The sequence below is a fragment of the Rutidosis leptorrhynchoides genome, chromosome 3, assembly GCF_046630445.1.
Source record: "Rutidosis leptorrhynchoides isolate AG116_Rl617_1_P2 chromosome 3, CSIRO_AGI_Rlap_v1, whole genome shotgun sequence".
NCBI lineage: Eukaryota > Viridiplantae > Streptophyta > Magnoliopsida > Asterales > Asteraceae > Rutidosis > Rutidosis leptorrhynchoides.
The window spans coordinates 179,598,447-179,609,624 of record NC_092335.1 but is presented as its reverse complement, the minus strand read 5'-3'; the positions used below and the strand labels follow the sequence as shown (position 1 = coordinate 179,609,624).

Sequence of the window (11,178 nt, the reverse complement as noted above, 5' to 3'; positions counted from 1 at the left end):
GTTAGAATGCTGATTAAATATACTTCGTGCAATGTCTTTTGTATATGCAAGTTACCATAATGACGACAGTTTCAAACCCATAAGGTTGCGGATATTAAACTAGTTATCTTTAATCATAATAGGGGGTGATTCTCACACTATTTTTTATCCCATACACACTTTTTTACATAAATGGACAAGTTTGTCCTCGTTTTTTACATAAAGAGAAAAATGGAAATGTTAATTAATACAAGGGTAGGATTGGAATTTCATGCAAAATAGTGTTAACTAGCTTAAGACCCGCGGAATCGCGAGTTTCGACAATAAAATATTTAAAGAAAATAAAATTTGTGTCTGGCATGTAAAAATTAACCACCAAAGATGTATAATAAACAAATAAAGACCAATAATGTAGGTAAACAAAATATATGATGTAAAATAAGTGGAATGCAAACATTGAAAGAAATGGCTACAAAAAATGAATTGCTAACACCAAGTTGGATAAAGGTTTGTAAAGTATCTTTGTAAGCTGATCTTTTTGAACTTGAAATTGTCTTGATAGTTGTTGAACCCTTATTTCCAATCCATTTACATATGCCTAATTTTATAATTATTTTATAACAACAAATCATGATTTTGGTTAATATATGGGTAGTACATATCGCAGACATATGAAGACATGTATGTGGTATATATACGACAATATGTGTAAATTGTCCATAGTTTAGGATGTTGATAGAGTTTCTATAACGGTAATTAATGATATTAATGAAACCAGCCTGTTTTAGGTTTTCTCTATCTCTTATTTGCCTCTCTTTGAGTTAGTATTTGTTTCAAATCCTATAGATAATATAAATATAAATGTATGAGATTGTTAAGCTTCTACTTGTCATATTCAATAAATAAGTTATTAGAGTTATGTAAGCCCAGTTACTGGGCCGTTTAATTAGCCGATAAAAAGGACGATTGGTTTAAAATTAGTCGCCGAAATAGGAAGAAACCAGTGATTACAAAGAGTAAAAAAGACCAGCGATTACAAAGAGGAAAAAAGACCAAAAATATAACCTAGGGTGCTTTCAAATACTCGACACTAACCCTCTGTAAAGACATGGATTTAATCTATAAATCAAATAATCAAACATATTTCATAATTGGTTTTGTGGTTGTATGTCTATATCAGCACAATTGATCTTCTAAGTATTATTGAAATATTTACACAGATACTTAAGGTCCTTTAACAAAAATATAACACTACTTAACATCTACTCCGTATATCTTAATAAGTTGACATTTCAACCTATTGGGGAATTTTTGACATATATAGAACTTTCACTCATTTCATACAATTGCTTCTTAACTTGTGCCAAACTCATTACAATTTGTTTATAAAGTTATTTTAAGTCATCATGTAATGTAATCATCCTTGAACTTCAGGTTTCAAGAACACTTGCAGTCATCTTCTTCATCCATATTTAGTTCTTTTGACCTATATGACATCATGCAAGTACTCAACGATCATCATTTACCCAAAACATTTATTCACTTATTTCTACTAACCATTATACAATCGCTAACGAAATCAGGCAATTACTCAAAGATCATCACTTATTCAACAAAGCACAAAGCATAAGAAATAAGCTATTCAAAGGCAAAACAGTTCACTATTAAACTATTATATTATACGGTGCATCATAAGTTCATAACAATACTACAATCAACCACCGTGTGTAAAAAATAAGAATAAACGAAGGTAAACCTTAGGAACAAACCTATGTGCTTTTCACCAGAGAGAGTATGCTGAACTACAACTAACAACACCTGCAAATAATATGTACATATGTACATAATAGGATTAATAGCAAACCTTCCACTCTTACAACTAATAATTTTATTTTATTTTAGATTTGTCATTCATACAGAGTACAAACTGCCAAGTACATACTGATCCACGATTATATACTTGTAAAAGTTTGGAGCCTTGTAATTTTCTGGATATTTCTATGATACACATAATTGTAGCATAATATAACCCATCTTGAAAAATTCAAGTTTTATACAGTCGCAGATTGTTGTGACTAAAGGTAATCGAAGAACAATGACTTGTAGTATAATATAGATCGGGTGCGGGGATAAGAATAAGGATCCATAGTTTCGAAATATATTTTCAAGATTCATAAAACAAATCTATTACCGCAACAATCAAAAAACTGAATCTATATTTGACTTTGAGCATGCAATATTTATTTTTTAACACTAAACATTACCAAGGGAGATGGTGTATCAGGTAGTATATGACATAAAAATGGAAACTAAATTACAACTTTACTTCTTTACCTTTAATAAGCTAATATTATAATATTATTATAACCCATTTTGTGATCAACATATATAAAGAATTAAAATCAGCACATTGATAAGTAGATGAAAAAAATTTCCGCTTTTAATTTACCATCACAACACACCCTGTAACAATACCACACACACTTAGAGCTACGACCACAACACACCTCCTGTGAGAGCCTTAAAGATTAGCATAAAATATATACATAGAAAAATAGACAAAAAGTGATGACGGGTTTCATGACCCAACCATACAGCCACCTCGAATATTTTAGGAAGACTTAAGGAAATATAGAAGTAATTATTACATTTTAGCAAACTTACCTTTAGAATACATCCAAGGGGAAACATAAGTCTCTTAAGCTGAGCATGCGATAAATTTGAAAGGAATCAGCTATGATCTTTGACCTGAAATTAGGGCCTTAAACTTATAAGAACATGCAATATCTATATTTTAATTGAGAAGAACTGGCAGTATATATGTTTAGTGATGCTCCAAACACAGCTATATATAAGTTAGTGTCGAATTTGCAAGGAATCCGCTTTGCCAGTCTCGGGAAATATAACCTGCCTACAAAAAAATAAACATAATTTGCTAACAATGATTCAAATTCAAATAAAATATATAAGAAAAAATAACATTAGTATGAAAATAACTATTACCCCATTTTCTCAAGAGTAACTTTATGATCAACATCATTAGCTCTTTCAATTCCTGTTCAACCATACACACAAAATTCAGTTTAGTTAGCCCATTTGAGATAGATAATGAACCAAAATCGACCCATTTATAAACAAATGGGTTAATATTGCCACTTCGAGTTAAGAGCATGGAGCAGACCTTTTGCATACATTGGTGTCCTTAGTAGTGGCATTTTATTCTCCCAACAAATAGGTATATTTGACCCGTCACTAAATCCCCAAATTATGTGCTCCAACGCTGTTGGCATGAGCTTCCTGTGCTTCACGAGGTAGCACCCTTGATTATCAAAAAACAAAACTGTACAATAAAGAGTATACCCATCTCTCTCTATTACCCCCATCACCAAAAATACTTTACCTTTTCCCGCCATTACTGCCAATCGATCAACTTCAGGACCTAATTTATCAACAAAACGAATTATTTAATTTCCTTGATGATACTTATTTGTAACGAAAAAATGAAAATATTTTATATTACAAGATGAAACCCGTCCAAGTGCATATTTAGAGTTTACAACTTCCAAAATCAGTTTACTCTATTTTTATATAATTAATATAACATAGTTTTGTAATCATGTTAACACAAAAATTATTTCAATATATGGAGACTGAAATACGGGTCAACCCATTTTGAACCGTTTGGACCCATTACCTAAGCATACCCATTACCTCTGCTGCACAATACAAGATTAAGAACAATTGAAAATACAAAAGATATATCTCAAAAAAACAAAGGATACGAAATGGAGTCATAAAAACCAAGGAATCTAAAGAAATGGTACAATTGGAGGAACGAAGCCTTTAAACATTAATGCAGCCTGCAAAGCATAAATGAAGGTAAAATTGTTAGTGCGGATGATTTGAGATTAGAGAACACGTAAATAACACCAAGAAAAGTACTTTATCTCATTTCTATATCATCCATGTATAACCACTTTGCAATCAACATAGAAAACGGTAAGTTTTAACACAACCTACAATTGAATTTATTTAAATCGTTGATTCCAAAAATGGTAAGTGTTCAACCTACGTATTAAACAATTGAAACTTTATAATAAAAATAAAACAAAATCACATAGCATGGAAACAACAGTGGTATAATAGCTGCATTTGAATGGGATACGCTAAGATAATTAAAATGAAAAAAACGAAAAGGTTACTTAAAGTTGTATGAACTAAAGAATGGATTATGGCTTACCATCACTCCAGGTCCGTACAAAGTTGTGAAATCGATTATGGCTTACCATCACTTCAGGATGGTCTAAGAAAATTTGATCGCTCCTGCTCAATCTTATAACAAAATAATATAGGGCATTGAAAACTAACCTTATAATTTTATCAAAAAAAAAAAAAAAAAAGAAACCTTAAATCACAAATAAGGTACATACCAGAGGTATCAAACAAGGGCACAAAATTGCAACTATTAGAAATGTAAACCTAATGGTTACGAAATGTTGAGAATTGATTTTAATACTATAGATAACGTAATATATTTAAAAAAAAAAAACATCAGTTAGCAGCAGATCCAAATTGCACTATGAAATGGTCAGACCTGTTATCATGGGCGATTTTTTGCTATCGTATTTTGGAATCCGACATTTATGCTGTAAAAATCGATGTTGAATCCAAAATTTTGCTGTGATATATCAATGATTATACCCCACGAAGTTAGGATATCGATTTAGCAGTAGAACCTTAGAACCCTAAAATTGAAACAAAAACTAAGAAATACTAACCCGTGATTTGCAATTGAAGAAGTAATCGTCTCGTAAACGATCATAGAAACTGATTTCTGCGATTGATTTGTAAAGAATCGTACTGTTCAAGCGATTGTAGTAGGCGATTGTCGCTGCGTTTTTAGGGTTGGAGTGTTCCAATCGTACTGGTTCTATTGTACCGTCGATGGATGGATGTATGTTCTTGAAGAGAGAACTCAATTTGTTTCAAAATGGAAATTAGGGTTTATGAGAATGGGGTGAAGTGCGTAAATGGGATGAATGGCGTGACCCCTATTCCTATCAGATACTCCAGTAATTTTTATTGGCTCAAGGGTATGGTGGGAAATTTTATGTGAGTGAATTTAATTACAAGGTTATAGGCTGATTCAATGGTTATAGGCTGATCCAATGGTTATCATGTAAGGGCTATAACGATCCTCATTTTTTCATTCTATATTTTTTCTTATTTAATGTCAAACTATATAATTAAACTTAACAATTAAACTTTAATTAACGATTGTTAAGAATTATATTAATTAACTTTATGTAATAATTAATAAGTTAATAAAAAAATAAAAGTAATGAGCTTATTAACTTTCGTGAACAAATAAATAACTTTAAAACTTGTGTACTTAAACTTGGATAATTAAGGAACCATTTAAGCTAAATTAAAGTGCAAGAACTAAAGTGAAAAAGTTCCATCCTAAACCCTTAAACCCTAACCAATCCCAACCCTAATTCTAGAATTTTCCTAACACTCCTATAAATAGAGGCGTAACCTAAACTTTTTCATTGTACCAAATCACAACAACAATTCTCTCTCAAATCTCTCTCCCCTCTCTCTTGTTTTCGGCTCCCAAAACCGAAACCATCACCACCACCATCGAAATCCACCACCACCTTCAAGGGTTTTCCAAGTGATCTTCAAGTTGTTCTTCGTGTTCTTCGAAGTTCTTCAAGAATCTTCAAGGTGTTCTTCAAATCTTCAAGGTCTTGATCTTCAATCTTCAAGAGTTTCTTCTTTTCTTTGTTAATCATCTTCGAATCTTCAAAGGTATAACATAAACCCTAACTTATTTACATAAACTTTGATCTTTGTTTAATTCATATTCATGTTAGTTCATAAACATATACAATATATATATATATATATATATATATATATATATATATATATATATATATATATATATATATATATGAACACACTTAGATCTATATATACATGAAAGAAAAAATATATATATATATATATATATATGTATAGGTGTCGACCGAAAAAAAAAGAGAAGGAGGTTTGATCTTTAAAACCTAGGAGATTAGATAAAGATTTGTTTATGTTTAATTAAGAAAACAAAATAAATACATATATACATATACATACTCGACATATATATATACATGTAAAAAAAATATTTTTATATACATACATACATATATACGGTATATATATAAAATATATATATATATATATATATATATATATATATATATATATATATATACATATACACGAAAAATATATATATACTACATTAATTAAAACCCTAATTACACCTAAACTATACTACATTAATTAAAACCCTAAACCTAACCCTAATTATTAAACCCTAATTTACTAAACCCTAAACCTAAACATTTATTACAAAACCCTAATCATTAAATACTTTAATTAATTAAACCTAATTAATTAATGAAACCCTAATACTACTATTACTATTATATAATATTTATACACTATTACTATTACTAACACTTATAATATACTACTTATATTATAATACTTATGTTATAATAGTCATCCACGATAACGTGAAGTTACTTGAACGTCAACGCTACTTAAGGCCTAGGGTGATCATTGGTACCACTATGGGACGCTTGTGGATTACGAATGCCAAACTTAGATTTTGGTCAAGAAATCCTGGGCCAACCGGTAACAATAGATCATCTTGGTGACTCGGCGGTAGCATAGATGTTCGGGTACGATCCACAATATCAACCCGACTATAGTAATCATACAATTAGTTATTTTTCACACTTAATAGGTGGTAGACTTATTAAGGACAACTCACTAGTGTTCGACACTAACTTACTAAAAATGGAAACTTACTAAAAATGGAAATTTTCTAAAAGTAGAAACTTATTAAGAATGGAACTTAGTAAAAGGAACTATACTTAAACACATGCATACTTAAACTTAAATTTGGGCAAAACACTTAACTACTCTTAAATGTCAATAGGTTGACTTTCTGCTCGTTCATTCAAACTTTCTATTCCGAGAAATAACTCTCTCTCTACTTACTAAGGTGAACTCATAGCCCCTCTTACTATTGCGCAACTTATTTAACTTTTTGGGGTGAGACACATGCTGTTTTACTATTTACAATTTAGACACAAGTACCAACTGTTAAACTATGCTATACCCGGCTATGTTCAACTAAGTCCCTACAGTGATATTTTTAATTGCTCGTTGAATGCATGCTTAATTATTGGGGGTAGGCCTATCGGGAGTAACGTCCCCGATACATTTGACCAAGTCATTGTATTACTTAATAATGAAATTAAATCGACAAGGACAGACACAACTTGTCATTGGGGCAAACTTTGAACGTTTAGTCTAAATATCACGAATTGGCATAACTTTTTGATCCCTGCGAGAACAACTTTATAAACTAAATCTTGTGGTCTAAAACAACGGTCAAACATTTTTGTCAAACCTATGAACTTCACTCAACCTTTTTGGTTGACACTTTAGCATGTTTGTCTCAGGTGCCGATTGATCAAGCTTGAATTACTTACTGCTTATGTGATGCTACTTAGACTTAGGATCAAGAGATATTGCACTTATTATTCTTGCATTTGAAACAATTACTTTATTGTAATTTCCTTTATTGTAATGACATTCATTTTCCGCTGCGTACTCAACAAAGTTTGTTCTTATCATTTAGTATTGTTCTCGTATATTATAATATGTTCGTTTGTTTGTTATTAATGTCACATTCACCCAGTCCCTAATTGGGGATGTGATAGATTGGTATCAGAGCATAACCAGGCTGTTATAGAGAACCAGGATTGCATCTTTATGTGTGCCTTACTTGCTAGCTAGGGTGCCTTAGCAATTTAGGAAAACTATAACATTTCCTGCCTTAGACATTAAAGCACTTAGGATTGCCCTATAATCTTAACAATTATGCTTTCATAAACTTGACTTAAAGATTCTAATCAAAGTCTCTTTACCAATGTTAGGATGTCAAGCTCAAGTGTTAATCAACCAAATAAAATGAATCTCTTCAAATCTTCTGAAGAAATGGCTCGCTTTAAACCTACCACTGAAGTAGGTGTTGGACACTCTTCAACTTCGAGATGAGTCCAAAGCCCACCTTATGGTCTTGGTGGTCCTCCCTCACCAAACTATAGTCCGAATACTTTACCTAAGTCTCCCGACTACTATCCAACCCCAAGAATAGAAGATAAGGGGAAACGCCCTGCTGATTTTAATGAAGATGGCCCGTCAAGGAAAAGAACCTGATCTCCTTCTTATGATGATGCTGCTAAGTATGAGATCATGAGCCTGCGAAAAGATACCGAGAGAAACTTGGAAGGTTTGCTTCGCCACGTGGCGAGAGTGGAGGTTCGTATGGATGAGAAGGATCGCGAAATTAAGAAACTTTTAGAGGAAAACGCGGAGTTAAAGAAAGAGATAAAGTTGGTGAAGTATGAGGAAGAACGTAACACCCGTTGGGGAAAGCAATCGCTTGCTCATCTCAAGGAGAATGTTGATTTCTGGTTGGATATGGAAAGAAATCGAGTCAACAAGCAGCTTGCTCTAAAGGGGTACGATAACAACGCAGTCAACAACCGCGTTGCTAACCTCTACGATAACCTCGAGTATCTCTATGAGAAGCAAAAGGCGAGGAACGAGAAAGTTGATGAGTTTATGAAGAAGGTGGAGGATGAGAAGAAGAAATATGAAGATTACTTTAATCTTAATATTCCTTAGATTATTTTTCCAATTCCCTATCTATGTAAAGGCTATGCCTTAAACTATTTCTATTTTCGAATCGTGTATTAAAAAGGCTTATTTAATGTCTCGTTCTAATAATATAAAGTGTTCTATTAATATCATGTGATATCAATGCTTTATTTTATTCCTACTTATAATTGCCCAAACTTATAACTTGTCACCTTACCAATCCTATGTTCGCTTCTATGTAGTGACATCATGGTTCGTCCAGCTGCACCTGCTGTTAACAACATTGTATTGACCACCGAACAATTCCAACAGTTGCTTGTTGCTGATAATGCTAAAAACGAACATATAATTCATAGCATTATTCCTCAAGAAAGACAAGCTTTTAGTTGCAATTGTTCTATTTACAAGTGATATTCGTTTAAATAATAAAAGGTGAAGACAAAAGACAGATTCGACGAATTGAAGACGCAAACGACCAAAAAGCTCAAAAGTACAAAAGACAATCAAAAAGGTTCCAATTATTGATAAGAAACGTCTCAAAATTACAAGAGTACAAGATTCAAAACGCAAAGTACAAGATATTAAATTGTACGCAAGGACGTTCGAAAATCCGGAACCGGGACCAGAGTCATCTCTCAACGCTCGACGCAACGGACTAAAAATTACAAGTCAACTATGCACATAAATATAATATAATATTTAAATAATTCTTATAATTATTTAATATATTATATTTATATTTAAAACCGTCGGTAAACAAAGAGCCAAGCTTGTGTGAGCTGTAAAAGTAAACTCCGCGACTCGCGGAGTTTGAAGGCAAAAATGCCGCGAGTCGCGGAGCCCCAAAAGTCAAAAATCCCTATAAAAGCAAACGAATTCTGATCGCAAAAAACACAAAATATATCCATCTCTCTATCTATATCGTATATATTTATATTTATATTTTAATTTTAATTTTAATTTTAATTTTAATTTTAATCCTAATAATAAGGGTATGTTAGCGAATGTTGTAAGGGTGTAAGTCGAAATTCTGTCCGTGTAACGCTACGCTATTTTTAATCATTGTAAGTTATGTTTAACCTTTTAATATTAATGTCTCGTAGCTAAGTTATTATTATGCTTATTTAATCCGAAGTAATCATGATGTTGGGCTAATTACTAAAATTGGGTAATTGGACTTTGTACCATAATTGGGGTTTGGACAAAAGAACGACACTTGTGGAAATTAGACTATGGGCTATTAATGAGCTTTATATTTGTTTAACTAAATGATAGTTTGTTAATGTTAATATAAAGATTTACAATTGAGCGTCCCTATAAATTACCATATACACTCAATCGGACACGATGGGCGGGGTATTTTTATGTACGAATAATCGTTCATTTAACCGGACACGGAAATGGATTAATAGTCACTAGAATAATTAAAACAGGGGTGAAATTATGTACAAGGACACTTGGTATAATTGATAACAAAATATTAAAACCTTGGGTTACACTCAGTTGACATCCTGGTGTAATTATTAACCAAAGTATTAAAATCTTATTACAGTTTAAGTCCCCAATTAGTGGAAAATTTAACTTCGGGTATAAGGATAATTTGACGAGGATACTCGCACTTTATATTTATGACTGATGGACTGTTATGGACAAAAACCAGACGGACATATTAAATAATCCAGGACAAAGGACAATTAACCCATGGGCATAAAACTAAAATCAACACGTCAAACATCATGATTACGGAAGTTTAAATAAGCATAATTCTTTTATTTCATATTTAATTTCCTTTATTTTATATTTAATTGCACTTCTAATTATCGCATTTTTATTGTTATTGTATTTAATTGCACTTTTAATTATCGTACTTTTTAATTATCGCAAGTTTATTTTATCGCACTTTTATTCGCAATTTCATTATCGTTATTTACTTTATGCTTTAATTTAAGTCTTGTATTTATTTTTAATATTTTACATTTGGTTTTAACTGCGACTAAAGTTTTAAAATCGACAAACCGGTCATTAAACGGTAAAAACCCCCCTTTATAATAATAATATTACTTATATATATATTTGTATTTTTATAAAAGTAAACCAATATAGCGTTAAGCTTTGTTTAAAAAGATTCCCTGTGGAACGAACCGGACTTACTAAAAACTACACTACTGTACGATTAGGTACACTGCCTATAAGTGTTGTAGCAAGGTTTAAGTATATCCATTCTCTAAATAAATAAATATCTTGTGTAAAAATGTATCGTATTTAATAGTATTTTCTGCTAAAATTAATAACTATTTTATACCACTCCGCTACCACATCAAGTATTTTTGGCGCCGCTGCCGGGGACCTCTTCTTAAACGCCGGAAGCGCAACGCTAATAAAAAAAAATATAAATATATAAATCTATTTTTTTTAGATTGTTATAAAGTATTTTATTTTAGATAAGTTTTATTTAAATTATATAAA

The 11,178-nt window shown here is 31.5% G+C and overlaps 2 long non-coding RNA genes across 2 annotated transcripts; both read right to left on the bottom strand.

Moving 5' to 3' along the window:
* Positions 1 to 1,214: 1,214 nt before the first annotated feature.
* On the bottom strand, positions 1,215 to 3,036 carry LOC139897054 (uncharacterized). Its single transcript, XR_011776430.1, has 4 exons — positions 2,983 to 3,036; positions 2,644 to 2,890; positions 1,749 to 1,797; positions 1,215 to 1,465 (listed from the first exon to the last, which is right to left on the bottom strand). It is a non-coding gene; the product is annotated as an uncharacterized lncRNA (long non-coding RNA).
* Positions 3,037 to 3,165: 129 nt separating this feature from the next.
* LOC139897053 (uncharacterized) lies at positions 3,166 to 4,996 on the bottom strand. Its single transcript, XR_011776429.1, has 3 exons — positions 4,758 to 4,996; positions 4,574 to 4,657; positions 3,166 to 3,839 (listed from the first exon to the last, which is right to left on the bottom strand). It is a non-coding gene; the product is annotated as an uncharacterized lncRNA (long non-coding RNA).
* Positions 4,997 to 11,178: the final 6,182 nt, after the last annotated feature.